The 27,832-nt window shown below is 46.8% G+C and overlaps 24 non-coding genes across 24 annotated transcripts; 4 read left to right on the top strand and 20 right to left on the bottom strand.

Moving 5' to 3' along the window:
* Nucleotides 1–1,499: 1,499 nt before the first annotated feature.
* Nucleotides 1,500–1,585, bottom strand: trnay-gua. Its single transcript is given in 2 exon segments — nt 1,500–1,535; nt 1,549–1,585. It is a non-coding gene; the product is annotated as a tRNA-Tyr (tRNA).
* A 694-nt stretch (nt 1,586–2,279) lies between these two features.
* trnan-guu lies at nt 2,280–2,353 on the top strand. Its single transcript has one exon. It is a non-coding gene; the product is annotated as a tRNA-Asn (tRNA).
* A 2,409-nt stretch (nt 2,354–4,762) lies between these two features.
* trnay-gua lies at nt 4,763–4,848 on the bottom strand. The gene is given in 2 exon segments: nt 4,763–4,798; nt 4,812–4,848. It is a non-coding gene; the product is annotated as a tRNA-Tyr (tRNA).
* Nucleotides 4,849–5,062: 214 nt separating this feature from the next.
* Nucleotides 5,063–5,134, top strand: trnae-cuc. Its single transcript has one exon. It is a non-coding gene; the product is annotated as a tRNA-Glu (tRNA).
* A 706-nt stretch (nt 5,135–5,840) lies between these two features.
* trnak-cuu lies at nt 5,841–5,913 on the bottom strand. Its single transcript has one exon. It is a non-coding gene; the product is annotated as a tRNA-Lys (tRNA).
* A 452-nt stretch (nt 5,914–6,365) lies between these two features.
* trnav-cac lies at nt 6,366–6,438 on the bottom strand. Its single transcript has one exon. It is a non-coding gene; the product is annotated as a tRNA-Val (tRNA).
* A 1,627-nt stretch (nt 6,439–8,065) lies between these two features.
* On the bottom strand, nt 8,066–8,138 carry trnav-aac. The gene has a single exon. It is a non-coding gene; the product is annotated as a tRNA-Val (tRNA).
* A 545-nt stretch (nt 8,139–8,683) lies between these two features.
* On the bottom strand, nt 8,684–8,769 carry trnay-gua. Its single transcript is given in 2 exon segments — nt 8,684–8,719; nt 8,733–8,769. It is a non-coding gene; the product is annotated as a tRNA-Tyr (tRNA).
* Nucleotides 8,770–9,737: 968 nt separating this feature from the next.
* trnae-cuc lies at nt 9,738–9,809 on the bottom strand. Its single transcript has one exon. It is a non-coding gene; the product is annotated as a tRNA-Glu (tRNA).
* A 746-nt stretch (nt 9,810–10,555) lies between these two features.
* trnae-cuc lies at nt 10,556–10,627 on the bottom strand. Its single transcript has one exon. It is a non-coding gene; the product is annotated as a tRNA-Glu (tRNA).
* Nucleotides 10,628–11,437: 810 nt separating this feature from the next.
* Nucleotides 11,438–11,510, bottom strand: trnav-aac. The gene has a single exon. It is a non-coding gene; the product is annotated as a tRNA-Val (tRNA).
* Nucleotides 11,511–11,996: 486 nt separating this feature from the next.
* On the bottom strand, nt 11,997–12,082 carry trnay-gua. The gene is given in 2 exon segments: nt 11,997–12,032; nt 12,046–12,082. It is a non-coding gene; the product is annotated as a tRNA-Tyr (tRNA).
* Nucleotides 12,083–13,570: 1,488 nt separating this feature from the next.
* Nucleotides 13,571–13,643, bottom strand: trnav-aac. Its single transcript has one exon. It is a non-coding gene; the product is annotated as a tRNA-Val (tRNA).
* A 274-nt stretch (nt 13,644–13,917) lies between these two features.
* trnav-cac lies at nt 13,918–13,990 on the bottom strand. The gene has a single exon. It is a non-coding gene; the product is annotated as a tRNA-Val (tRNA).
* A 2,041-nt stretch (nt 13,991–16,031) lies between these two features.
* trnae-cuc lies at nt 16,032–16,103 on the top strand. The gene has a single exon. It is a non-coding gene; the product is annotated as a tRNA-Glu (tRNA).
* An 802-nt stretch (nt 16,104–16,905) lies between these two features.
* trnak-cuu lies at nt 16,906–16,978 on the bottom strand. The gene has a single exon. It is a non-coding gene; the product is annotated as a tRNA-Lys (tRNA).
* Nucleotides 16,979–20,622: 3,644 nt separating this feature from the next.
* On the bottom strand, nt 20,623–20,694 carry trnae-cuc. The gene has a single exon. It is a non-coding gene; the product is annotated as a tRNA-Glu (tRNA).
* Nucleotides 20,695–21,500: 806 nt separating this feature from the next.
* Nucleotides 21,501–21,573, bottom strand: trnav-aac. Its single transcript has one exon. It is a non-coding gene; the product is annotated as a tRNA-Val (tRNA).
* Nucleotides 21,574–22,127: 554 nt separating this feature from the next.
* On the bottom strand, nt 22,128–22,213 carry trnay-gua. The gene is given in 2 exon segments: nt 22,128–22,163; nt 22,177–22,213. It is a non-coding gene; the product is annotated as a tRNA-Tyr (tRNA).
* A 2,112-nt stretch (nt 22,214–24,325) lies between these two features.
* Nucleotides 24,326–24,398, bottom strand: trnav-cac. Its single transcript has one exon. It is a non-coding gene; the product is annotated as a tRNA-Val (tRNA).
* Nucleotides 24,399–25,025: 627 nt separating this feature from the next.
* trnav-aac lies at nt 25,026–25,098 on the bottom strand. The gene has a single exon. It is a non-coding gene; the product is annotated as a tRNA-Val (tRNA).
* A 559-nt stretch (nt 25,099–25,657) lies between these two features.
* On the bottom strand, nt 25,658–25,743 carry trnay-gua. The gene is given in 2 exon segments: nt 25,658–25,693; nt 25,707–25,743. It is a non-coding gene; the product is annotated as a tRNA-Tyr (tRNA).
* A 1,006-nt stretch (nt 25,744–26,749) lies between these two features.
* Nucleotides 26,750–26,821, bottom strand: trnae-cuc. The gene has a single exon. It is a non-coding gene; the product is annotated as a tRNA-Glu (tRNA).
* Nucleotides 26,822–27,383: 562 nt separating this feature from the next.
* On the top strand, nt 27,384–27,455 carry trnae-cuc. The gene has a single exon. It is a non-coding gene; the product is annotated as a tRNA-Glu (tRNA).
* Nucleotides 27,456–27,832: the final 377 nt, after the last annotated feature.

Here is a 27,832-nt window from a genome sequence, read left to right as displayed (position 1 = left end):
TATGGCACACACAGTCAGGGTAGGGCAGGCAGAGTATGGCACACAGAGGCAGCATAGGGAAGGCAGAGTATGGCACACACAGTCAGGGTAGGGCAGGCAGAGTATGGCACACAGAGGCAGCATAGGGAAGGCAGAGTATGGCACACACAGACAGCAAAGGACAGGCAGAGTATGGCACACACAGACAGCAAAGGACAGGCAGAGTTCTGCCTGTGTGTGCGCCATACTCTGCTTGCCCTATGCTGCTTGTGAGAGGTGAACCTAGCAGGGGTTTGTTATGGGAGTTTGTTAGCAGTTGGAAATAGCCATTAAATGGTCCCTAAGGTGTGTAATTATGTACTGGGGGTTGCTCTGCTATCCACAGGGGAGGAGGAGGCATATGGAATTTAAGGGTATATCTTAATATGACATAATTCTTTCACATATAAATGATGGTTGATATCCCCACAGTAAGAACCAAGCATTTGGGATTTTGCTGTGCTACCACCATTGTGATAAAATAGGTGTGGTTTGAAGTGGGTGTGGTTTCAAAAAGGGGAGTGGTCAAAACTGGCTTCCATTAGCGGCCCTCCACCATGTATGCTAGAGAAATTCCGGCCCTCGGCACCGTAGAAGTTGGACAGCACTGTTCTAGAGGGTTAAGTGTGAGCTTTCAGCTCCACCTGCCAGTTGAATACCTGGTACCTGCTGTGCTGCAGCTTGAATCACAACCTCTGCTCTGATGGAAAAAGAAGCTCGAATGAGTTTGCCCCTTGCTTCTCATTCAGATCCTTTCCATTATCCTAATGGTGTCTGACAAAGCACTCAGGCTCTATGTCGACTAGAAATCAAGTGGCCTGCCCCAATTCAGCCGCACAACCATTTGACTGAAACCTCCTCTATTTGCTCCAGGCAATGAGTTTAAAACTAGATTCTAGGTCTTTTCCTGCCCTGCCAAAAGTCCCAGCAGAGGATGGTTTCTATTCATCGACCTCTGGGTTATGGGCCCAGCACGCTTTTGCTGCAGCACTCTGCTACCTGCTCCTGCCCCAGCTCCTAAATAGACCACTCCAAATCACAATGCTTTGCGCTTGACAAAGTCTTCCTTCTACAAACAATGTTGTTTTCCTGCCTGCCAAATTGCAAACAAGACTGAAAACAGCCATGAAGAGCCCTAGCAGTGAAGAGGTTCAATCAATCAACCACTGGGTTATGGGCCCAGCACACTTCGGCTACGCCACTCTGCGACTCACTTGCGCCAGATGTGACAACTAGGTAGTGTTCTCAAATTCACAATGCTTTGCTCCTGTCAAAGCTTTCCTTTTAAGAAAAGTTGTTGTTAAGTCACTTCTAACACATACACGTACTGTTTCTAATATAAGGGAGCAATGGGTCAACAGAGGTCCATGCAATTGACTGACTGTGAAGAAAAAAAACCCAATAAATGCATTGAAGGTGGGGTTATCCCTTTAAAGGGCAGAAGCTACAAACTAAATGGTTGGGGTGAAATCTAGAAAAAGTCCTTCGAGCCGGAATTGAACCAGCGACCTAAGGATTGCCATATTACACCTACAGTCCTCCGCTCTACCAGCTGAGCTATCGAAGGGCACAGAGTAGCACCTCCTCCTTGGGTTGATAAAGGGAGAGGGTGCTGATGAAACTCTGGCTTTCAGACACATTTGCTGGGCCACCAGCGCTGCACACAACCGTGTGCTGAAATAGCTCAGTTGGGAGAGTGTTAGACTGAAAGTCTAAAGGTCCCTGCTTTGGTGCTGGGTTTTGGCAGGTGGTGCCAAGCTTCCGGCTTATGTTTATCTAGGCGCTGGGAAGGGAATTATCTGCAATCAAAAGATACATAGATTAGCAGCAAGCTTGTTAGCATACTATAGAGTGGATTGGCCCCAACTCTTGCTAAGCAGTGCTCTGTCAGAAAAAAATTAATCCTCTGCAGTTGCTTTAGGGAATGATTTGGTTCCGCAAGGGGGAACTGTCCCCGTGAGCTTGCCTACGGTATCTACTTTCCTGGGGAGATTATTGGTGTTAAACTCTATGGCAGTCTGATGTTCTACTGACTGAGCTGTTCTGCTTCTCCCATGGCCGTGGTGCTTTCACTTGCCTGGTCTATTAGGTCACAGGTGATGCCATGTAGAGGGGAGGGCGTGTTAGATATCTCATTTGTAGAGGCAATCCTTAGTGAATAATAGATTGTTGGATGGCTGCATGAAATGAATGTCTGCAGAGGGACAACATTGGCCTTTCCATATGGTTAAGGCGACACCTGCTGCCATGGGCCCAGCAGAGTCTCTGTGGCGCAATCGGTTAGCGCGTTCGGCTGTTAACCGAAAGGTTGGTGGTTCAAGCCCACCCAGGGACGACTTTTTCTCTTCTGCTTCTTTGGAATCATTCTCTAACAATGCAAGGATCAATGGCCCCTGCTCTTCTGCGGAAGAAATAGATCATAATCGCTGCTGGCCTCTAGCAAAGCTGGCTGCCTTTGGCCTTTGGGAAAGTCACCCACACATCTTTATAACTAGACTAGACTTGCATGAGACCAAGGTCTGCTGATGCAAAACATTGGTATTTCCATATGGTCGCACCAATGCCGGCCGGCTGCTTTGTCTTGTGGCCAGCGTTGTCTCAGTTGGCACAGATCGGGTGTCTTTTAACTTCTAGAGGGTTAAGTGTGAGCTTTCAGCTCCACCTGCCAGTTGGATACCTGGTACCTGCTGTGCTGCAGCTTGAATCTATCACAACCTCTGCTCTGATAGAAAAAGAAGCTCGCATGAGTTTGCCCCTTGCTTCTCATTCAGATCCTTTCCATTATCCTAATGGTGTCTGACAAAGCACTCAGGCTCTATGTCGACTAGAAATCAAGTGGCCTGCCCCAATTCAGCCACACAACCATTTGACTGAAAACCTCCTTTATTTGCTCCAGGCAATGAGTTTAAAACTAGATTCTAGGTCTTTTCCTGCCCTGCCAAAAGTCCCAGCAGAGAATGGTTTTGATCTATCGACCTCTGGGTTATGGGCCCAGCATGCTGCCGCTGCGTCACTCTGCTAACTGCTCCTGCCCCAGCTCCTAAATAGACCACTCCAAATCACAATGCTTTGCGCTTGACAAAGTCTTCTTTCTACAAACAATATTGTTTTCCTGCCTGCCAAATTGCAAACAAGACTGAAAACACCCATGAAGAGCCCTAGCAGTGAAGAGGTTCAATCAATCAACCACTGGGTTATGGGCCCAGCACACTTCGGCTACGCCACTCTGCGAATCGCTTGCGCCAGAAGTGAGAACTAGGTAGTGTTCTCAATTTCACAATGCTTTGCTCCTGTCAAAGCTTTCCTTTTAAGAAAAGTTGTTGTTAAGTCACTTCTAACACATATACGTAATGTTTCTAATATAAGGGAGCAATGGGTCAACAGAGGTCCATGCAATTGAATGACTGTGAAGAAAAAAGAAACAATAAATGCATTGAAGTTGGGGTTATCCCTTTAAAGGGCAGAAGCTACAAACTAAATGGTTGGGGCAAACTCTAGAAAAAGTCCTTCGAGCCGGAAATGAATCAGCGACCTAAGGATTGCCATATTACACCTACAGTCCTCCACTCTACCAGCTGAGCTATCGAAAGCCACAGACATGCAAGTCCTCCTTGGCTTGATAAAGGGACAGGGGTGCTGATGAAACTCTGGCTTTCGAACACCTTTGATGGGCCACCAGCACTGCGCACGGTTTGGTGCTGAAATAGCTCAGTTGGGAGAGTGTTAGACTGAAAGTCTAAAGGTCCTTGCTTTGGTGCTGGGTTTCGGCAGGTGGTGCCAAGCTTCCGGCTTATATTTAACTAGGCGCTGGGAAGGGAATTAGCTGCAATCAAAAAATACATAGATTAGCAGCAAGCTTGCTAACTTAATATACGGTGCATTGGCCCCAGCTCTTGCTAAGCAGTGCTCTGTCAGAAAAAAATCATCCTCTGCAGTTGCTTTAGGGAATGATTTGGTTCCGCAAGGGGGAACTGTCCCCGTGAGCTTGCCTACGGTATCTACTTTCCTGGGGAAATTATTGGTGTTAAACTCTATGGCAGAGTGTCTTGTCATCCTTAGGACATGTTGCCGGGCCACACACATCCCCACCTTGTCCAAAAAGAAATTTGAATCCTCAGAATTTAAAGTCTGATGTTCTACTGACTGAGCTGTGATGCTTCTCCCATGGCCGTGGTGCTTTCACTTGCCTGGTCTATTAGGTCACAGGTGATGCCATGTAGAGGGGAGGGCATGTTAGATATCTCATTTGTAGAGGCAATTCTTAGTGAACAATACATTGTTGCATGGCTGCACGAAATGAATGTCTGCAGAGGGACAACGTTGGCTTTGCACTTGACACAGTCTTCCTTCTAGAAACAATATTGTTTTCCTGCCTGCCAAATTGCAAAGAGACTGAAAACACCCATGAGGAGCCCAACAGTGAAGAGGTTCAATCCATCAACCACTGGGTTATGGGCCCAGCAAACTTCGGCTACGCCACTCTGCGACTCATTTGCACCAGAAATGAGAACAAGGTAGTGTCCTCAAATTCACAATGCTTTGCTCCAGACAAAGTTTTCCTTCTAAGAAAAGTTGTTAAGTCACTTCTAACACATATACGTAATGTTTCTAATATAAGGGAGCAATGGGTCAACAGAGGTCCATGCAATTGAGTGGCTATCAAAAAAAGCAACAAATGCATGGGGTTATCCCTTTAAAAGGCAGAAGCTACAAACTAAATGGTTGGGGTGAAATCTAGAAAAAATCCTTCGAGCCGGAATTGAACCAGCGACCTAAGGATTGCCATATTACATCTACAGTCCTCCGCTCTACCAGCTGAGCTATCGAAGGCCACAAGTCCAGTGCTCCTCCCTGGCTTGATAAAGGGATGGGGGTGCTGATGAAACTCTGGCTTTTGGACACCTTTGCTGCCAATTTAAGTATTGTGTGACTTTCTCATCGGAACAACAGAAAGGCGGCCATACTGTGTGTGGCCCCTCCCACACTCTCTGTTGTTCAAGTGGCGAGGAATCAGAGTTTCATCAAAAACAAAGTGACACGCATATCCCTGGTGGTCTAGTGGTTAGGATTCGGTGCTCTCACCGCCGCGGCCTGGCTTCGATTCCCGGACAGGGAACATTGGCTTTTTCTGGGGTTCAGTTTACGCCGTTACGGTCGCTTTTTTGCAGCTCTGTTGGCACTGCATTTGCGCTTACTGCCAGACAAGATCTAGGCTTCTCAACCAATTTCAAACAGTCAAATCTTCAGAATATAGAGTTATATATGGCAAACGTATTGTAGTCAATGTGCCGGAATGCAACCGATTTGTAAATTCCCATGACTCCCCAGTATCCCAGATATACATTATTTTCTGGAGACGTACGACTCGTACAGAGGAAAACCTCCCAGCAGTACCCTACCAAATTGTTAAAGCTTCACTCCATAAATCTGCATCCTACCCCTTCCATGGACCAACATTCTACCAACAGTAGGTTTAGCCCGGGAATCCATCCATTTTTGCGTCTTACAGCATCTTATCTCCCACGTCATTAGGTATCAAGATAAAACATTGTACATACAAAACGGGCCCAAAATGAAAATGGCGCATACAAATGATCCCGGAGGTTCCTGGCCTCTTGTGTTGCCGGCATCAAGTGGGTGCTATTGGTTTACGGAAGCTGTTGTGTTACTTTTACGTGAAGAAGGGCAGTATGTATTACCTACATCTTTGTGACTACACGGGCCAAACAGTCGAATGGCATGCAGGTCGGGCCCGTGTATGGCAACCGCATGCCCTTGACACTTATAGATGTTCGAGATACACAAACAAATGCAAAAGTCAGCGCCCAACGTGGGGCTCGAACCCACGACCCTGAGATTAAGAGTCTCATGCTCTACCGACTGAGCTAGCCGGGCAACTGTATGCAAGGTACTAAAGGGACACCATACACCCCTTTTCAGCATGAGCTCAGTGACTAGGGCTTGAGCCAAATGTACCTGTTGCCTATTGTGCTAAGAAATATCTATGTGTTTTTGTTTTATTTCTGGCGGAGAAATCTCCCAGATATGTGCTTCTATTGATATGGTGTCAATGTATTAGCTTCCCTTATGGGCCCCCAAATGCTGATGTAAGCCCAAAAGGGGTAAAACAAAGCACAGTTTTAAGTACCTCTGCTTTCTTTCTTTTATTTATTACTGTCTGTTCTGCAATGAACACTGTTAGGTTGCATGGATGTTATTCCAAATCCCCAATTCCTGAGCCTTCTATAATAAGATTCCCAAAAACAGTACCGCCTCAACAAACGCGTGCAATATTTTTTTAAGTTGCTGATGGTGTCGATCAATCCTATTAAACAGCTCCAAGAGGATGTTTCTGCCCGGTTTCGAACCGGGGACCTTTCGCGTGTGAGGCGAACGTGATAACCACTACACTACAGAAACTTGGGCTGGGGCCTGTGCCGCTTACGGAAGGCCTCTGCCCGAATCACTAGGAAAGATGACGACAGCATTGCGAGCATCAAAAAGCAACCCCTCTAATAAACAAACTCTTCAGGTACGTGGCTAGATGGCCCCATTGGATACAGTTAGTGAGACCAGTTTGCCTGCCAGCGGGATTGGCACTGCATTTGCGCTTACTGCCAGACAAGATCTAGGCTTCTCAACCAATTTTAAACAGTCATATCTTCAAAATATAGAGTTATATATAGCAAACGTATTGTAGTCAATGAGCCGGAATGCAACCGATTTGTAAACTCCCATGACTCCCCATGGGCCCATCCCAGATATACATTATTTTCTAGAGACGTTCGACTCGTACAGAGGAAAACCTCCCAGCAGGACACTACCAAATTGTTAAAGGAAGTGTAAAAAAGATATTCCAATATAATGTACTGCTGGTACAACTGGTGTGTTTGCCTCAGAAACACTACTATGGTTTATATAAAGAATGCAGCTGTGTAGCCATGGGGGCAGCCATTCAAAAGAAAAAAAGGCACAGGCACATAGCAGATAACAGATAAAACACGATTGTATTCTAAAGAGCTTATCCGTTATCTGCTATGTAACCTGTGCCTTTTCTCCTTTTTAACAGCTTGAATGGCTGCCCCCGGGGCTACACCAGCTTATTATATATAACCTATATTAGAGTTACTGTAGCAAACACACAACTTTTACCAGTGCAGTGCAACAGTACATTATATTTCATTTACTTTAAAACTCTTTAATTTTTTGGTGTTACTGTTCCTTTAAAGCTTAGCTCCATTACTCTGCATCCTACCCCTTCCAAGGACCAACAGTAGGATTTACCTACATCTTTGTGACTACACGGGCAAAATAGTCGAATGGCGTGCAGGTCGGGCCCGTGTATGGCAACCGCATGCCCTTGACACTCAAAGATGTTCGAGATACAAATGCAAAAGTTAGCGCCCAACGTGGGGCTCGAACCCACGACCCTGAGATTAAGAGTCCCATGCTCTACCGACGCTAAAGGGACACCATACACCCCTTTTCAGCATGAGCTCAGCAACTAGGGCTTGAGCCAAACGTACCTGTTGCCTATTGTGTTAATTAAGAAATATCTATGTTTTTGTTTTATTTCTGGCGCTAAAGAAGAAAATAAAAACAGTTTCACTTTGCCACTTTTTGTTGTTGTCTATGCACCTAACAATTGTTTTTATGTGTGATGCTGCCAATTTTAGTATCATTGTGTGACTTTCTCTGGGCCCCGAGCAGGAATCCTCACATTTAATAGATGCTCTCTCCCAGATATGTGCGTCTATTGATATGGTGTCAGTGTATTAGCTTCCCTTATGGGCCCCCAAATGCTGATGTAAGCCCAAAGGGGTAAAACAAAGCTGGGTTTTAATTACCTCTGCTTTTTTTCTTTTATTTATTACTGTCTGCAATGAACACTATTAAGTTGCAAGGATGTTATTCCAAATCCCAAATCCTTCCAAGTCCTTCTATAATAAAAAATTCCCAAAAAAGGCACCGCTTAAACAAACGCGTGCAGCATTTCTTGAAGTTGCTCATGGGGGTTGATCAATCCTATTAAACAGCTCCAAGAGGATGTTTCTGCCCGGTTTCGAACCGGGGACCTTTCGCGTGTTAGGCGAACGTGATAACCACTACACTACAGAAACTTCTTGCTTGTTTCCATTGGGAGCCTCCTGTCTGAATCGCTAGGAAAGCTGATTGGCAGATGACAGCGCTGAGACCGTCAAGCAGCGGCCCCACTAATGAACACTCAGAGACACCGAAGGAGTTCAGAGGAAAACCAGGAAAGGGCAGTGTCACCAGGGCCAAGAGAAAGAAGGGACTGGAGGCGGAGAGGGTCATCGACAATGTCAAAAGCAGCTGCGAGGCCTAGGGGTAGTGATGAGCGAATCTGTCCCGTTTTGCTTTGCTGAAAAATTTATGAATCTTTCAAAAGATTTGAGAAACAGCGAAAAATTCGTGAGAACAAGGTAGTGTCCTCAAATTCACAATGCTTTGCTCCTGTCAAAGTTTTCCTTCTAAGAAAAGTTGTTAAGTCACTTCTAACACATATACGTAATGTTTCTAATATAAGGGAGCAATGGGTCAACAGAGGTCCATGCAATTGAGTGGCTGTCAAGAAAAAAAAAGCAACAAATGCGTGGGGTTATCCCTTTAAAGGGCAGAAGCTTGGGGTGAAATCTAGAAAAAGTCCTTCGAGCCGGAATTGAACCAGCGACCTAAGGATTACCATATTACACCTACAGTCCTCCGCTCTACCAGCTGAGCTATCGAAGGCCACAAGTCTGGTGCTCCTCCCTGGCTTGATAAAGGGACAGGGTGCTGATGAAACTCTGGCTTTTGGACACCTTTGCTGGGCCACCAGCTCTGCGCACAGCCCGGTGCCAAAATAGCTCAGTTGGGAGAGGGTTAAACTGAATATCTAAAGGTCCCGGGTTTCGGCAGGTGGTGCCAAGCTTCTGGCTTCCATTTAATCGCTGCTGGCCTCTAGCAAAGCTGGCTGCCTTTGGCCTTTGGGAGAGTCAGCCACACATCTTTATAACTAGACTAGACTTGCATGAGACCAAGGTCTGCTGATGCAAAACATTGCCATTTCCATATGGTCCCACCAATGCCGGCCGGCTGCTTTGTCTTGTGGCCAGTGTTCAAGTGTGAGCTTTCAGTAGTCCACTCCAAATCACACTTGGTTTATGACTTGTCAGTGCGCATCCCCTACTACACCGCAGGCGGTCCGTAGGATTCCATCCTCGCCCGAAATATACTAGGAGGGATGAGCATAGGAGTAGTAGCATTAGTAGTATTAGTAGTGAGAAGTGGTTTTTGGCTCTAGCTGAAAACAGGTAATTGCTTAGCTGGCTTAGAGATGATTGTGTGGAGCATTGTGGCCTAAAGCCAGACTGTAGGGGGTCTAAAAGGCTATGGTCAGAGAGGAATGGTGTCAGTCGGTTGTAAAGAAAGGCCTCAAGTACTTTGGGCGAGCAGAGAGGAGGATTTTGTTGGGCAGTGTAATTTCTGGTAGCGTTACCTGAACGCTGTTGCTGATTTTGGTTTCTTTCCAGTGAGACCTTCCTTTGGGAAGAAGGTTTGCAGCCTGCACCCAAGCTTACAAAGAGACGGGGTGGTTGCTGCGTAACGCGCTTCATCTGTCTTCTGTATAAAGCTGTAGCACCTCAGATCTCGCATGCCCCGTAGTTTGGGAAAGACTTTCTGAAGCCCAGTAAACTGAACCCCAGAAAAGGTCAACATTCCCTGACCGGGAATAGAACCCGGGCCGCGGCGGTGAGAGCGCCGAATCCTAACCACTAGACCACCAGGGAAGCACTTGCCCCTTTTCTGATGTAACTGTGATCAATCAATTTCAACTTATATTTCTGTGCCAGTACAAAAAGCCATGGTTTGATGCAGGTCCGGATTTGAGGAGAGGCCACAAAGGATCGGACCTAGGGCGGCGTTCGCGCATGGGAGCCTCATGTCTGAAATCGCTAAGAAAGCTGATTGGCAGATGACATTGCTGAGACTGTCGAGCAGCGGCCCCACTAATGAAGAAGGGACTGGAGGCGGAGAAGGTCATCGACAGTGTTAAAAGCAGCTGCGAGGCCTAGGGGTATTAGTAGTGAGAAGTGGTTTTTGGTTCTAGCTGAAAACAGGTCATTGCTTAGCTGGCTTAGAGATGATTGTGTGGAGCGTTGTGGCCTAAAGCCAGACTGTAGGGGGTCTAAAAGGCTATGGTCAGAGAGAAATGGTATCAGTCGGTTGTAAACAAAGGGCTTGAGTAGTTCGGAGATAAAGGCGAGCAGAGAGGAGGATTTAGTTGGGCAGTGTCATTTCTGGTAGCGTTACCTGAATGCTGTTGCTGATTTTGGTTTCTTTCCAGTGAGACCTTCCTTTGGGAAGAAGGTTTGCAGCCTGCACCCAAGCTTACAAAGAGACGCGGGGTGGTTGCTGCGTAACGCGCTTCATCTGTCTTCTGTATAAAGCTGTAGCACCTCAGATCTCGCATGCCTGTAGTTTGGGAAAGACTTTCTTAAGCCCCGCGTAAACTGAACCCCAGGAAAAGCTGACATTCCCTGACCGGGAATCGAACCCAGGCCGCGGCGGTGAGAGCGCCGAATCCTAACCACTAGACCACCAGGGAAGCACTTGCTGCCCTCTTTGTGATGTAATGGTGATCAATCAATTCCAACTTATAGTTCTGTGCCAGTACACAAAGACATGGTTTGATGTGAAGAGGAGCCACAGCTCTTCTTTACTTCCTGCTGTTCTGACCTTTCATGTCCCTTGCACGAACCATCGGAACAACAGAAAGGCGGCCATACTGTGTGTGTGGCCCCTCCCACACTCTCTGCCTGTTGGCCAAGTGGCGAGGGAGCATACCCGGTATGAGCGTGCATGGTCACCTTTAGTCACGCCGCTGGGGAAGTGGATTATGGGGTATGAAGCCTGGCTGCAGACAAGAATTCCTTTACCTTTAGTCACATGGTTGTACAACTGTATTATTATGGGATCTGCAATCTAGCTACCGAGGAGAATCTCTCTACCACTAGTTACATGGCGGGGGAAGTGGATTGTGGGGTAACAAATGTCGTCGTCATTAGATGCTGAGTTTTGCAGCTCTGGTTTTTTTTTGCCAACATATGTGAAAATCTCTGCTTTACCTCCATTCTGGCAGGAAAGCTTCTGCCTGATGCGGTTAACTGTGCATATGGCAAATATATTTGCTTACCTCAAGGGCCCAAAATACTCTCCAAATGGGCAAGCGGTAGCGTGGCTATCATTTTTAGTTATAATTATTTCTGGGTGCAATTCATATTCTTCAGTTGCATGAATATTTTTCTCTCATTCCCCAGGTTTTCCGTAATAAAGTGTTTTTACAAAATTGCTACTCTACGTCTGACTCTTTGGGGTGATCAATGATGTTAAACAGCTGGAGGCATAACTAAAGGCTTGTTTCTGCCCGGTCTCGAACCGGGGACCTTTCGCGTGTTAGGCGAACGTGATAACCACTACACTACAGAAACTTCTTGCTGTCCTCAGCGGCCCCACTAATGAACACTAGGAGACAACGAAAGAGGTCAGAGGAAAACCAGGAAAGGGCAGTGTCACCAGGGCCAAGAGAAAGAAGGGACTGGAGGCGGAGAGGGTCATTGGACAGTGTTAAAAGCAGCTGCGAGGCCTAGGGGTAGTGATGAGCGAATCTGTCCCATTTCGCTTTGCCGAAAAATTTACGAATCTTTCAAAAGATTCAAGAAACAGCAAAAAGTTCGTGAGAACAAGGTAGTGTCCTTAAATTCACAATGCTTTGCTCCTGTCAAAGTTTTCCTTCTAAGAAAAGTTGTTAAGTCACTTCTAACACATATACGTAATGTTTCTAATATAAGGGAGCAATGGGTCAACAGAGGTCCATACAATTGAGTGGCTGTCAAAAAAAGCAACAAATGCGTGGGGTTATCCCTTTAAAGGGCAGAAGCTACGAACTAAATGGTTGGGGTGAAATCTAGAAAAGGTCCTTCGAGCCGGAATTGAACCAGCGACCTAAGGATTGCCATATTTCACCTACAGTCCTCCGCTCTACCAGCTGAGCTATCGAAGGCCACAAATCTAGTGCTCCTCCCTGGCTTGATAAAGGGATGGGGGTGCTGATGAAACTCTGGCTTTTGGACACCTTTGCTGGGCCACCAGCGCTGCACACAGCCCGGTGCCAAAATAGCTCAGTTGGGAGAGGGTTAAACTGAATATCTAAAGGTCCCGGGTTTCGGCAGGTGGTGCCAAGCTTCTGGCTTCCATTTAATCGCTGCTGGCCTTTAGCAAAGCTGGCTGCCTTTGGCCTTTAGGAAAGTCAGCCACACATCTTTATAACTAGACTAGACTTGCATGAGACCAAGGTCTGCTGATCAGGGCCGCCATCAGGGGGCACAGGGGAGACAGTTGTCCCGGGCCCGGGCGTTTAAAGAGGGCCCGGCCGGGCTCTGTTACTGTTATCGCTGGTGTCCGCTGTGATGTCCCGAGCTCTCCGCTACATGTGCGCTTTTATAAGCTTGCGCCCTATAAAAGCACCTCAGATCTCACATGCCCCGTAGTTTGGGAAAGGCTTTCTGAAGCCCAGCGTAAACTGAACCCCAGAAAAAGTCAACATTCCCTGACCGGGAATCGAACGCGGCGGTGAGAGCGCCGAATCCTAACCACTAGACCACCAGGGAAGCACTTGCCCCATTTCTGATGTAAATGTGATCAATCAATTGCAACTTATATTTCTGTGCCAGTACAAAAAGCCATGGTTTGATGCAGGTCCGGATTTGAGGAGAGGCCACAAAGGCCCGGGCCCAGGGCTGCGTTCGCGCATGCGCACGGGTGGAGGGACGACCAACAGGGGCAGCCTTGGGGCGCCCAGAAGACAAATCCGGCCCTGGTTTGATGTGAAGAGCAGCTACAGCTCTTCTTTGCTTCCTGCTGTTCTGCCCTTTCATGTCCCTTGCACCAACCATCGGAACAACAGAAAGGCGGCCATACTGTATGTGGCCCCTCCCACACTCTCTGCCTGTTGGCCAAGCGGCGAGGGAGCATACCCGGTTGGAGCGTGCATGGTCGCCTTTAGTCACGCCGCTGGGGAAGTGGATTACGGGGTACAAACCTGGCTGCAGACAATTAGTCACATGGCTGTACAACTGTATTATTATGGGATCTGCAATCTAGCTACCGAGGAGAATCTCTCTACCACTAATTACATGGCGGGGGAAGTGGATTGTGGGGTAACAAATGTCGCCGTCATTAGATGCTGAGTTTGCAGCTCTGTTTTTTTTGCCAGGAAAGCTTCTGCCTGATGCGGTTAACTGTGCATATGGCAAATATATTTGCTTACCTCAAGGGCCCAAAATACTCTCCAAATGGGCAAGCGGTAGCGTGGCTATCATTTTTAGTTATAATTATTTCTGGGTGCAATTCATATTCTTCAGTTGCATGAATATTTTTCTCTCATTCCCCAGGTTTTCCGTAATAAAGTGTTTTTACAAAATTGCTACTCTACGTCTGACTCTTTGGGGTGATCAATGATGTTAAACAGCTGGAGGCATAACTAAAGGCATATTTCTGCCCGGTCTCGAACCGGGGACCTTTCGCGTGTTAGGCGAACGTGATAACCACTACACTACAGAAACTTCTTGCTGGTCTCTTTTGGGAGCCTCATGTCTGAATCGCTAGGAAAGCTGATTATCAGATGACATTGCTGAGACTGTAGGTAGCGTGAGGTACCATTTTTAGTTATAATTATTTCCGGGAGCAATTCATATTCTTCAGTTGCATGAATATTTTTCTCTCATTCCCAAAGCCTGGGTTTTCTATAATAAAGTGTTTTTACAAAATTGCTACTCTAAGTCTCACTCTTTGGGGTGATCAATGATGTTAAACTGCTTCAGGCGTAACCAAAAAGCAAGTTTCTGCCCGGTTTCGAACCGGGGACCTTTCGCGTGTGAGGCGAACGTGATAACCACTACACTACAGAAACTTGGGCTTAAGCTAGCTCTGCTTACGACCTGCCCCTGCCCGAATCACTAGGAAAGATGACGACAGCACTGCGAACATCAAAAAGCAACCCCTCTATTGAACATGCTCTTCAGGTACATGGCTAGATGGCCCCATTGGATAGAGTTAGTGAGACCAGTTTGCCTGCCAGCGGGATTGGCACTGCATTTGCGCTTACTGCCAGACAAGATCTAGGCTTCTCAACCAATTTTAAAATGTCATATCTTCAGAATATAGAGTTATATATAGCAAACGTATTGTAGTCAATGAGCCGGAATGCAACCGTTTTGTAAAGTCCCCAATGGGCCCATCCCAGATATACATTATTTTCTGGAGACGTACGACTCGTACAGAGGAAAACCTCCCAGCAGGACACTACCAAATTGTTAAAGCTTCACTCCATAAATCTGCATCCTACCCCTTCCAAGGACCAGAATTCTACCAACAGTAGGTTTAGCCTGGGAAACCATCCATTTTTAGAAAGACCTCATTCTGACAAATCCACAATGGGTAGCTATGTCTTTCTACTTCAAATTTCAAAACTGCAATGCTTTGCTACAGTTAGCGGTGTTTCTATTTGCTCATGGTGTCGATAAATCACAGCTGCAAGAGGATGTTTCTGCCCGGTTTAAAACCAGGGACCTTTCACATGTTAGACAAACGTGATAACCACTACAGTAGAGAAACTTCCTGCTGGTCTCCATTGGGAGCCTCTTGTTTGAATCGCTAGGAAAGCTGATTGGCAGATGACATTGCTGAGACCGTCAAGCAGCGGCCCCACTAATGAACACTAGGAGACACCGAAAGAGGTCAGAGGAAAACCAGGAAAGGGCAGTGTCACCAGGGCCAAGAGAAAGAAGGGACTGGAGGCGGAGAGGGTCATCGACAGTGTCAAAAGCAGCTGTGAGGCCTAGGAGTAGTGATGAGCGAATCTGTCCCGTTTCGCTTTGCCGAAAAATTTACGAATCTTTCAAAAGATTCGAGAAACAGTGAAAAATTGGTGAGAACAAGGTAGTGTCCTCAAATTCACAATGCTTTGCTCCTGTCAAAGTTTTCCTTCTAAGAAAAGTTGTTAAGTCACTTCTAACACATATACGTAATGTTTCTAATATAAGGGAGCAATGGGTCAACAGAGGTCCATACAATTGAGTGGCTGTCAAGAAAAAAAAGCAACAAGATGTAGGGGGGGGCAACCAACAGGGGCAGCCTCGGGGTGCCCAGAAGACAAATCCGGCCCTGGTTTGATGTGAAGAGCAGCTACAGCTCTTCTTTGCTTCCTGCTGTTCTGCCCTTTCATGTCCCTTGCACAAACCATCGGAACAACAGAAAGGCGGCCATACTGTATGTGGCCCCTCCCACACTCTCTGCCTGTTGGCCAAGTGGCGAGGGAGCATTCCCGGTTGGAGCGTGCATGGTCGCCTTTAGTCACGCTGTTGGGGAAATGATTTTTTGTTGTTTTTCTTGTCTACGCACGTAACAATTGTTTTTATGTGTGATGCTGCCAATTTTAGTATCATTGTGTGACTTTCTCATTGGAACAACAGAAAGGCGGCCATACTGTGTGTGGCCCCTCCCACACTCTCTGTTGTCCAAGTGGCAAGGAATCACAGTTAAGGTGGCCATACACGAGCAGATCCGCTCGCTTGGCGATGTCGCCAAGCGAGCGGATCTTCCCCCGATATCCCCACCTACGGGTGGGCGATATCGGGGACCATTTAGGTAAAAAAAATAATAATCCGATCGTTTGGCCCTGGGGCCAGACGATCGGATTATGTGGGCGGCAATGGGGCAGTCGGATCGGGGACCGCATCAACGAGCCGATGCGGTCCCCGATCCGACCAGATTTTCTAACCTGGCCGATCGAGATCTGGTCAATTTCAGGCCAGATATCGGTCGGCCAGGCCGCTCTGCTCTCCCCATACACGGGCCGATTAGCTGCCGAATCGCTCCAAGGGACCGATATCGGCAGCTATAGTCGGCCCGTGTATGGCCACCTTAACATCAAAAACAAGGCGACACGCATGTCCCTGGTGGTCTAGTGGTTAGGATTCGGCGCTCTCACCGCCGCGGCCCGGGTTCGATTCCCGGTCAGGGAACATGAGCTTTTTCTGGGGTTCAGTTTATGCCGAGCTTAAAAAAGCCTTTCCCAAACACACGTGGAGTGTGCATGGTCACTTTTTTGCTTTTTTGCAGCTTTGTTGGCACTGCATTTGCTCTTACTGCCAGACAAGATCTAGGCTTCTCAACCAATTTTAAACAGTCAAATCTTCAGAATATAGAGTTATATATGGCAAACGTATTGTAGTCAATGTGCCGGAATGCAACCGATTTGTAAAGTCCCGTGACTCCCCAATGGGCCCATCCCAGATATACATTCTTTTCTGGAGACGTACGACTCGTACAGAGGAAAACCTCCCAGCAGTACCCTACCAAATTGTTAAAGCTTCACTCCATAAATCTGCATCCTACCCAATCCAAGGCCCAGAATTCTACCAACAGTAGGTTTAGCCCGGGAATTCATCCATTTTTGCATCTTACAGCATCTTATTTCCCACATGTCATTAGGTATCAAGATAAAACATCGTACATACAAAACTGCCGGGGGTTCAACGCTACAGCTTGAAGCCCAGTGTACATGGGGGCCTAAAATAAAAATGGCGCATACAAATGATCCCGGAGGTTCCTGGCCTCTTGTGTTGCCGGCATCAAGTGGGTGCTATTGGTTTACGGAAGCTGTTGTGTTACTTTTACGTGAAGAAGGGCAGTATGTATTACCTACATCTCTGTGACTAAATGGGCCAAATAGTCGAAAGGCATGCAGGTCGGGCCCGTGTATGGCAAACGCATGCCCTTGACACTCATAGATGTTCGAGATACACAAACAAATGCAAAAGTTAGCGCCCAACGTGGGGCTCAAACCCACGACCCTGAGATTAAGAGTCTCATGCTCTACCGACTGAGCTAGCCGGTCAACTGATCTCAAGGTATTAAAGGTACACCATACACCCCTTTTCAGCATGAGCTCAGCGACTAGGGCTTGAGCCAAACGTACCTGTTGCCTGGATGAGTTTTTGAACAAGCAGAATATCCAAGGCTATTGTGATACTAATATCTACAGTTAGTATTACTGGTTGTATATATAGTTTGTATGTGAGTGTGTAGATTGGTTAGTATAGGTTGTGTGCTGGGTTTACTCGGATGGGTTGAACTTGATGGACAATGGTCTTTTTTCAACCCTATGTAACTAACTATGTAAAGGTAAACAAAGGTCCAGGGCCGGATGGGATTCATCCCAGGGTATTAAATGAGCTGAGCGCTGTGATTGCCAAGCCTCTTCACTTAATTTTTCAGGATTCATTGAGGTCTGGCATGGTGCCAAGAGACTGGCGGATTGCTAATGTGGTGCCGTTATTTAAAAAGGGATCCCGTTCTCAGCCTGAAAACTATAGGCCTGTTAGTCTGACATCAGTAGTAGGAAAACTTTTGGAAGGGGTAATAAGGGATAGGGTACTTGAATACATTGCAGTTCACAATACTATTAGTTTGTGCCAGCATGGTTTTATGCGTAACAGATCTTGCCAGACTAATTTAGTCGCCTTTTATGAGGAGGTGAGCAGGAACCTTGATGCTGGAATGGCAGTTGATGTCATCTACTTGGACTTTGCTAAAGCGTTTGATACAGTACCTCACAGAAGGTTAATGATCAAATTAAGGAATATTGGCCTAGAACATAATATTTGTAATTGGATAGAGAACTGGCTGAAGGATAGATTACAAAGAGTGGTTGTAAATGGAACATTTTCTAATTGGACCAGTGTGGTTAGTGGAGTACCGCAGGGGTCAGTCCTTGGGCCTTTGCTTTTTAACTTGTTTATTAATGACCTGGAGGTGGGCATAGACAGTACTGTTTCTATTTTTGCTGATGACACTAAATTGTGCAAAACTATAAGTTCCATGCAGGATGCTGCCGCTTTGCAGAGCGATTTGACAAAATTAGATAACTGGGCAGCAAACTGGGAAATGAGGTTCAATGTTGATAAGTGCAAAGTTATGCACTTTGGTAGAAATAATATAAACACAAACTATCTACTGAATGGTAGTGTGTTGGGGGTTTCCTTAATGGAGAAGGATCTAGGGGTTTTTGTAGATCACAAGTTGTCTAATTCCAGGCAGTGTCATTCTGTGGCTACTAAAGCAAATAAAGTGCTGTCTTGTATAAAAAGGGCATTGACTCAAGGGATGAGAACATAATTTTGCCCCTTTATAGGTCCCTGGTAAGGCCTCACCTTGAGTATGCAGTGCAGTTTTGGGCTCCAGTCCTTAAGAAGGATATTAATGAGCTGGAGAGAGTGCAGAGACTGCAACTAAACTGGTAAAGGGGATGGAAGATTTAAACTATGAGGTGAGACTGTCAGGGTTGGGGTTGTTTTCTCTGGAAAAGAGGCGCTTGCGAGGGGACATGATTACTCTGTACAAGTACATTAGAGGGGATTATAGGCAGTTGGGGATGTTCTTTTTTCCCAAAAAAACAATCAACGCACCAGAGGCCCCCCCTTTAGATTAGAGGAAAGGAGCTTCCATTTGAAGCAGCGTAGGTGGTTTTTCACGGTGAGGGCAGTGAGGTTATGGAATGCCCTTCCTAGTGATGGGGTAATGGCAGATTCTGTTTGTGCCTTTAAGAGGGGCCTGGATGAGTTCTTGATCAATCAGAATATCCAAGGCTATTGTGATACTAATATCTACAGTTAGTACTAGTGGTTGTATATATAGTGTATGTATGTGAGTGTATAGATTGTTAGGTGTGGGTTAGGTGTGCTGGGTTTACTTGGATGGGTTGAACTTGATGGGCACTGGTCTTTTTTCAACCCTATGTAACTATGTAACTATGTAACTATGTAACTATATTGTATTAATTAAGAAATATCTATGTGTTTTTGTTTTATTTCTGGCGCTAAAGAAGAAAATAAAACCAGTTTCACTTTACTACTTCCTGTCACTTCCTGGTTCTGCGAGTGGGGGAGAAGCAGATAAAAGTAATTGGCAGTCCCCTGAGAAGCCTTCTGATAATGAGCTGCTGAAAGCTTGGAGCTTAGGGAAGAGAGGATTTTGGGTGCTCACAGGCAGATAACGAGCTCTGCACAAATTGCCCTGTTTATATTGAGAGAGGGGGTGGCGCTTGTTCCAATTAGTGCTTTCTAATTGCACAAAATGAAGAATACATGGATTGTTTAACTGAAAGTATAGACAGAATGCCTTTTTAACAAAACTCTCACTTGCTGTGCTCTTTTAGCAAAGGTGTTTTTAGGTGTATATTCTTCCTTTATCCACTTGAAATAAAGAAAACCTTAATTATATAGGGGCTATGTCCTAGTTGTCCTCGCCTCAAAGATTTGTTTTTTTCTAATGGTAATATATTTGCTTGCCCTCCTCCTGATGAAGCGTCCAGCCTCGCAAAACCTGCTAGGAGGGAGGAGCATAGGGACCGTGGAGCACTAAGGCGACACTGGCGTTCGGTATGTATTTGATTTTTTTTTTGTTGTTGTCTATGCACCTAACAATTGTTTTTATGTGTGATGCTGCCAATGTTAGTATCATTGTTTGACTTTCTCTGGGCCCCGAGCAGGAATCCTCACATTTAATAGATGCTCTCTCCCAGATATGTGCGTCTATTGATATGGTGTCAGTGTATTAGCTTCCCTTATGGGCCCCAGAATGCTGATGTAAGCCCAAAGGGGTAAAACACACAAAGTACCTCTACTATTTTCTTTTATTTATTACTGTGTGCAATGAACACTATTAGGTTTCATAGATGCATGGATTCCAAATACCCAAGTCCTGAGCCTTCTATAATAAGATTCCTAAAAACAGCAGCATTTCTTGAAGTTGCTCATGGTGTCAATCAATCGTATTAAAAAGCTCCAAGATAGATGTTTCTGCCCGGTTCCGAACCAGGGACCTTTCGTGTGTTAGGCGAATGTGATAACCACTACAGAAACTTCTTACTGATCTCCTTTGGGAGCCTCATGTCTGAAATCGCTAAGAAAGCTGATTGGCAGATGACATTGCTGAGACTGTCGAGCAGCGGCCCCACTAATGAAGAAGGGACTGGAGGCGGAGAGGGTCATCGACAGTGTTAAAAGCAGCTGCGAGGCCTAGGGGTATTAGTAGTGAGAAGTGGTTTTTGGTTCTAGCTGAAAACAGGTCATTGCTTAGCTGGCTTAGAGATGATTGTGTGGAGCGTTGTGGCCTAAAGCCAGACTGTAGGGGGTCTAAAAGGCTATAGTCAGAGAGGAATGGTGTCAGTCGGTTGTAAACAAAGGGCTTGAGTAGTTCAGAGATAAAGGCGAGCAGAGAGGAGGATTTAGTTGGGCAGTGTCATTTCTGGTAGCGTTACCTGAATGCTGTTGCTGATTTTGGTTTCTTTCCAGTGAGACCTTCCTTTGGGAAGAAGGTTTGCAGCCTGCACCCAAGCTTACAAAGAGACGCGGGGTTTGCTGCGTAACGCGCTTCATCTGTCTTCTGTATAAAGCTGTAGCACCTCAGATCTCGCATGCCTGTAGTTTGGGAAAGACTTTCTTAAGCCCCGCGTAAACTGAACCCCAGGAAAAGCTGACGTTCCCTGACCGGGAATCGAACCCAGGCCGCGGCGGTGAGAGCGCCGAACCCTAACCACTAGACCACCAGGGAAGCACTTGCTGCCCTCTTTGTGATGTAATTGTGATCAATCAATTCCAACTTATAGTTCTGTGCCAGTACACAAAGACATGGTTTGATGTGAAGAGGAGCCACAGTTCTTCTTTACTTCCTGCTGTTCTGCCCTTTTATGTCCCTTGCACGAACCATCGGAACAACAGAAAGGCGGCCATACTGTGTGTGTGGCCCCTCCCACACTCTCTGCCTGTTGGCCAAGCGGCGAGGGAGCATACCCAGTTGGAGCATGCATGGTCGCCTTTAGTCACGCCGCTGGGGAAATGGATTACGGGGTATGAAGCCTGGCTGCAGGAATTCCTTTACCTTTAGTCACATGGTTGTACAACTGTATTATTATGGGATCTGCAATCTAGCTACCGAGGAGAATCTCTCTACCACTAGTTACATGGCGGGGGAAGTGGATTGTGGGGTAACAAATGTCGTCGTCATTAGATGCTGAGTTTTGCAGCTCTGTTTCTGTTTTGCCAACATATGTGAAAATCTCTGCTTTACCTCCATTCTGGCAGGAAAGCTTCTGCCTGATGCGGTTAACTGTGCATATGGCAAATATATTTGCTTACCTCAAGAGCCCAAAATACTCTCCAAATGGGCAAGCGGTAGCGTGGCTATCATTTTTAGTTATAATTATTTCTGGGTGCAATTCATATTCTTCAGTTGCATGAATATTTTTCTCTCATTCCCCAGGTTTTCCGTAATAAAGTGTTTTTACAAAATTGCTACTCTACGTCTGACTCTTTGGGGTGATCAATGATGTTAAACAGCTGGAGGCATAACTAAAGGCATGTTTCTGCCCGGTCTCGAACCGGGGACCTTTCGCGTGTTAGGCGAACGTGATAACCACTACACTACAGAAACTTCCTGCTGGTCTCCATTGGAAGCCTCCTGTCTGAATCGCTAGGAAAGCTGATTATCAGATGACATTGCTGAGACTGTCAAGCAGCGGCCCCACTAATGAACACTCGGAGACACCGAAGGAGTTCAGATGAAAACCAGGAAAGGGCAGTGTCACCAGGGCCAAGAGAAAGAAGGGACTGGAGGCGGAGAGGGTCATCGACAGTGTTAACAGCAGCTGCGAGGCCTAGGGGTAGTGATGAGCGAGTCTGTCCCATTTCGCTTTGCCGAAAAATTTACGAATCTTTCAAAAGATTCGAGAAACAGCGAAAAATTCGTGAGAACAAGGTAGTGTCCTCAAATTCACAATGCTTTGCTCCTGTCAAAGTTTTCCTTCTAAGAAAAGTTGTTAAGTCACTTCTAACACATATACGTAATGTTTCTAATATAAGGGAGCAATGGGTCAACAGAGGTCCATGCAACTGAGTGGCTGTCAAAAAATGCAACAAATGTGTGGGGTTATCCCTTTAAAGGGCAGAAGCTACGAACTAAATGGTTGGGGTGAAATCTAGAAAAAGTCCTTCGAGCCGGAATTGAACCAGCGACCTAAGGATTGCCATATTACACCTACAGTCCTCCGCTCTACCAGCTGAGCTATCGAAGGCCACAAATCCAGTGCTCCTCCCTGGCTTGATAAAGGGATGGGGGTGCTGATGAAACTCTGGCTTTTGGACACCTTTGCTGGGCCACCAGCACTGCACACAGGCCGGTGCCAAAATAGCTCAGTTGGGAGAGGGTTAAACTGAATATCTAAAGGTCCCGGGTTTCGGCAGGTGGTGCCAAGCTTCTGGCTTCCATTTAATCGCTGCTGGCCTCTAGCAAAGCTGGCTGCCTTTGGCCTTTGGGAAAGTCAGCCACACATCTTTATAACTAGACTAGACTTGCATGAGACCAAGGTCTGCTGATCAGGGCCGCCATCAGGGGGCACAGGGGAGACAGTTGTCCCGGGCCCGGGCGTTTAAAGGGGGCCCGGCCAGGCTCTCTTACTGTTATCGCTGGTGTCCGCTGTGATGTCCCGAGCTCTCCGCTACATGTGCGCTTTTATAAGCTTGCGCCCTATAAAAGCACACATGTAGCAGAGAGTTTGGGACATCACAGCGGACACCAGCGATAACAGTAACAGAGCCCGGTCGGGCCCCCTTTAAACGCCCGGGCCCAGTACAACTGACTGAGTTGATGCAGGGGAGTAGGAGCCGAAGGATGCTGGCGGTGGCGGGGGGAGAGGACTGGAGGATTCTTGGGGGGGCCCTAGGGGAAGGTGGAGGATGCTTGGGGAGGGCCCTGGGTTTTTGGCTCTAGCTGAAAACAGGTCATTGCTTAGCTGGCTTAGAGATGATTGTGTGGAGCGTTGTGGCCTAAAGCCAGACTGTAGGGGGGTCTATATGGCTCTGGTCAGATAGGAATGGTGTCAGTCGGTTGTAAACAAAGGGCTCAAGTAGTTCGGAGATAAAGGCGAGCAGAGAGGAGGATTTTGTTGGGCAGTGTCATTTCTGGGAGCGTTACCTGAATGCTGTTGCTGATTTTGGTTTCTTTCCAGTGAGACCTTCCTTTGGGAAGAAGGTTTGCAGCCTGCGCCCAAGCTTACAAAGAGACGCGGGGTTTGCTGCGTAACGCGCTTCATCTGTCTTTTGTATAAAGCTGTAGCACCTCAGATCTCACATACCCCGTAGTTTGGGAAAGGCTTTCTGAAGCCCAGCGTAAACTGAACCCCGGAAAAAGTCAACATTCCCTGACCGGGAATCGAACGCGGCGGTGAGAGCGCCGAATCCTAACCACTAGACCACCAGGGAAGCACTTGCACCATTTCTGATGTAAATGTGATCAATCAATTGCAACTTATATTTCTGTGCCAGTACAAAAAGCCATGGTTTGATGCAGGTCCGGATTTGAGGAGAGGCCACAAAGGCCCGGGCCCAGGGCTGCGTTCGCGCATGCGCACGGGTGGAGGGACGACCAACAGGGGCAGCCTCGGGGTGCCCAGAAGACAAATCCGGCCCTGGTTTGATGTGAAGAGCAGCTACAGCTCTTCTTTGCTTCCTGCTGTTCTGCCCTTTCATGTCCCTTGCACGAACCATCGGAACAACAGAAAGGCGGCCATACTGTATGTGGCCCCTCCCACACTCTCTGCCTGTTGGCCAAGCGGCGAGGGAGCATACCCGGTTGGAGCGTGCATGGTCGCCTTTAGTCAAGCCGCTGGGGAAGTGGATTACGGGGTACAAACCTGGCTGCAGACAATTAGTCACATGGCTTTACAACTGTATTATTATGGGATCTGCAATCTAGCTACCGAGGAGAATCTCTCTACCACTAGTTACATGGCGGGGGAAGTGGATTGTGGGGTAACAAATGTCGCCGTCATTAGATGCTGAGTTTGCAGCTCTGTTTTTTTTGCCAACATATGTGAAAATCTCTACTTTACCTCCATTCTGGCAGGAAAGCTTTTGCCTGATGCGGTTAACTGTGCATATGGCAAATATATTTGCTTAGCTCAAGGGCCCAAAATACTCTCCAAATGGGTGAGAGGTAGCGTGGCTATCATTTTTAGTTATAATTATTTCTGGGTGCAATTCATATTCTTCAGTTGCATGAATATTTTTCTCTCATTCCCAAAGCCTGGGTTTTCTATAATAAAGTGTTTTTACAAAATTGCTACTCTAAGTCTCACTCTTTGGGGTGATCAATGATGTTAAACAGCTTCAGGCGTAACCAAAAAGCATGTTTCTGCCTGGTTTCGAACCGGGGACCTTTCGCGTGTGAGGCGAACGTGATAACCACTATACTACAGAAACTTGGGCTTAAGTTAGCTCTGCTCCTGCCCGAATCACTATGAAAGATGATGACAGCACTGCGAACATCAAAAAGCAACCCCTCTATTGAACATGCTCTTCAGGTACATGGCTAGATGGCCCCATTGGATACAGTTAGCGAGACCAGTTTGCCTGCCAGCGGGATTGGCACTGCATTTGCGCTTACTGCCAGACAAGATCTAGGCTTCTCAACCAATTTTAAAATGTCATATCTTCAGAATATAGAGTTATATATAGCAAACGTATTGTAGTCAATGAGCCGGAATGCAACCGATTTGTAAAGTCCCCAATGGGCCCATCCCAGATATACATTATTTTCTTGAGACGTACGACTCGTACAGAGGAAAACCTCCCAGCAAGACACTACCAAATTGTTAAAGCTTCACTCCATAAATCTGCATCCTACCCCTTCCAAGGACCAGAATTCTTCCAACAGTAGGTTTAGCCTGGGAAACCATCCATTTTTGGAAAGACCTCATTCTGACAAATCCACAATGGGTAGCTATGTCTTTCTACTTCAAATTTCAAAACTGCAATGCTTTGCTACAGTTAGCGGTGTTTCTATTTGCTCATGGTGTCAATAAATCCTATTAAACAGCTGCAAGAGGATGTTTCTGCCCGGTTTAAAACCAGGGACCTTTCACATGTTAGGCAAACGTGATAACCACTACACTACAGAAACTTCCTGCTGGTCTCCATTGGGAGCCTCCTGTCTGAATCGCTAGGAAAGCTGATTGGCAGATGACATTGCTGAGACTGTCAAGCAGCGGCCCCACTAATGAACACTAGGAGACAACGAAAGAGGTCAGAGGAAAACCAGGAAAGGGCAGTGTCACCAGGGCCAAGAGAAAGAAGGGACTGGAGGCGGAGAGGGTCATCGACAGTGTTAAAAGCAGCTGCGAGGCCTAGGAGTAGTGATGAGCAAATCTGTCCCGTTTCGCTTTGCCGAAAAATTTACGAATCTTTCAAAAGATTCGAGAAACAGTGAAAAATTGGTGAGAACAAGGTAGTGTCCTCAAATTCACAATGCTTTGCTCCTGTCAAAGTTTTCCTTCTAAGAAAAGTTGTTAAGTCACTTCTAACACATATATGTAATGTTTCTAATATAAGGGAGCAATGGGTCAACAGAGGTCCATGCAATTGAGTGACTATCAAGAAAAAAAAGCAACAAATGCGTGGGGGTTATCCTTTTAAAGGGCAGAAGCTACGAACTAAATGGTTGGGGTGAAATCTAGAAAAAGTCCTTCGAGCCGGAATTGAACCAGCGACCTAAGGATTGCCATATTACACCTACAGTCCTCCGCTCTACCAGCTGAGCTATCGAAGGCCACAAATCCAGTGCTCCTCCCTGGCTTGATAAAGGGACAGGGGTGCTGATGAAACTCTGGATTTTGGACACCTTTGCTGGGCCACCAGCACTGCACACGGCCCGGTGCCAAAATAGCTCAGTTGGGAGAGGGTTAAACTGAATATCTAAAGGTCCCGAGTTTCGGCAGGTGGTGCCAAGCTTCTGGCTTCCATTTAATCGCTGCTGGCCTCTAGCAAAGCTGGCTGCCTCTGGCCTTTGGGAAAGTCACCCACACATCTTTATAACTAGACTAGACTTGCATGAGACCAAGGTCTGCTGATGTAAAACATTGGCATTTCCATATGGTCGAACCAATGCCGGCCGGCTGCTTTGTCTTGTGGCCAGTGTTGTCTCTGTGAGCGGTTTAATCGGTTGGCACAGATCGGGTGTCTAGAGGGTTAAGTGTGAGCTTTCAGTAGTCCACTCCAAATCACACTTGGTTTATGACTTGTCAGCCTGGTTTATGTCTTGCCAGTGCGCATCCCCTACTACCGAAATATACTAGGAGGGAAGAGCATAGGAGTAGTAGCATTAGTAGTATTAGTATTGAGAAGTGGTTTTTGGCTCTAGCTGAAAACAGGTCATTGCTTAGCTGGCTTAGAGATGATTGTGTGGAGCGTTGTGGCCTAAAGCCAGACTGTATGGGGTCTAAAAGGCTATGGTCAGAGAGGAATGGTGTCAGTCGGTTGTAAACAAAGGGCTTGAGTACTTTGGGCGAGCAGAGAGGAGGATTTTGTTGGGCAGTGTCATTTCTGGTAGCGTTACCTGAACGCTGTCGCTGATTTTGGTTTCTTTCCAGTGAGACCTTCCTTTGGGAAGAAGGTTTGCAGCCTGCACCCAAGCTTACAAAGAGACGCGGGGTTTGCTGCGTAACGCGCTTCATCTGTCTTCTGTATAAAGCTGTAGCACCTCAGATCTCGCATGCCCCGTAGTTTGGGAAAGACTTTCTGAAGCCCAGTAAACTGAACCCCAGAAAAAGTCGACATTCCCTGACCGGGAATCAAACCCAGGCCGCGGCGGTGAGAGCGCCGAAACCTAACCACTAGCCCACCAGGGAAGCACTTGCCCCTTTTCTGATGTAAATGTGATCAATCAATTGCAACTTATATTTCTGTGCCAGTACAAAAAGCCATGGTTTGATGCAGGTCCGGATTTGAGGAGAGGCCACAAAGGCCCGGACCTAGGGCGGCATTCGCGCATGCGCACGGGTGGAGGGGGGGGGCGACCAATAGGGGCAGCTACAGCTCTTCTTTGCTTCCTGCTGTTCTGCCCTTTCATGTCCCTTGCACGAACCATCGGAACAACAGAAAGGCGGCCATACTGTATGTGGCCCCTCCCACACTCTCTGCCTGTTGGCCAAGTGGCGAGGGAGCATTCCCGGTTGGAGCGTGCATGGTCGTCTTTATTGACGCTGTTGGGGAAGTGATTTTTTGTTGTTTTTCTTGTCTACACACGTAACAATTGTTTTTATGTGTGATGCTGCCAATTTTAGTATCGTTGTGTGACTTTCTCATTGGAACAACAGAAAGGCGGCCATACTGTGTGTGGCCCCTCCCACACTCTCTGTTGTCCAAGTGGCGAGGAATCACAGTTACATCAAAATCAAGCTGACACGCATGTCCCTGGTGGTCTAGTGGTTAGGATTCGGCGCTCTCACCGCCGCGGCCCAGGTTCGATTCCCGGTCAGGGAACGTTAGCTTTTTCTGGGGTTCCGTTTACGCCGAGCTTAAAAAAGTCTTTCCCCAACACACGTGGAGTGTGCATGGTCGCTTTTTTGCAGCTCTGTTGGCACTGCATTCGCGCTTACTGCCAGACAAGATCTAGGCTTCTCAACCAATTTTAAACAGTCAAATCTTCAGAATATACAGTAGAGCTATATATATGGCAAACGTATTGTAGTCAATGAGCCGGAATGCAACCGATTTGTAAAGTCCCGTGACTCCCCAGTATCCCAGATATACATTATTTTCTGGAGACGTACGACTCGTACAGAGGAAAACCTCCCAGCAGTACCCTACCAAATTGTTAAAGCTTCCTACCCCTTCCAAGGACCAGAATTCTACCAACA

This window comes from Xenopus tropicalis, chromosome 3, assembly GCF_000004195.4.
Source record: "Xenopus tropicalis strain Nigerian chromosome 3, UCB_Xtro_10.0, whole genome shotgun sequence".
NCBI classification, from domain to species: Eukaryota; Metazoa; Chordata; class Amphibia; order Anura; family Pipidae; genus Xenopus; species Xenopus tropicalis.
Note: the sequence above shows the minus strand (reverse complement) of the source record. Positions and strands in the feature narration are given on the sequence as shown.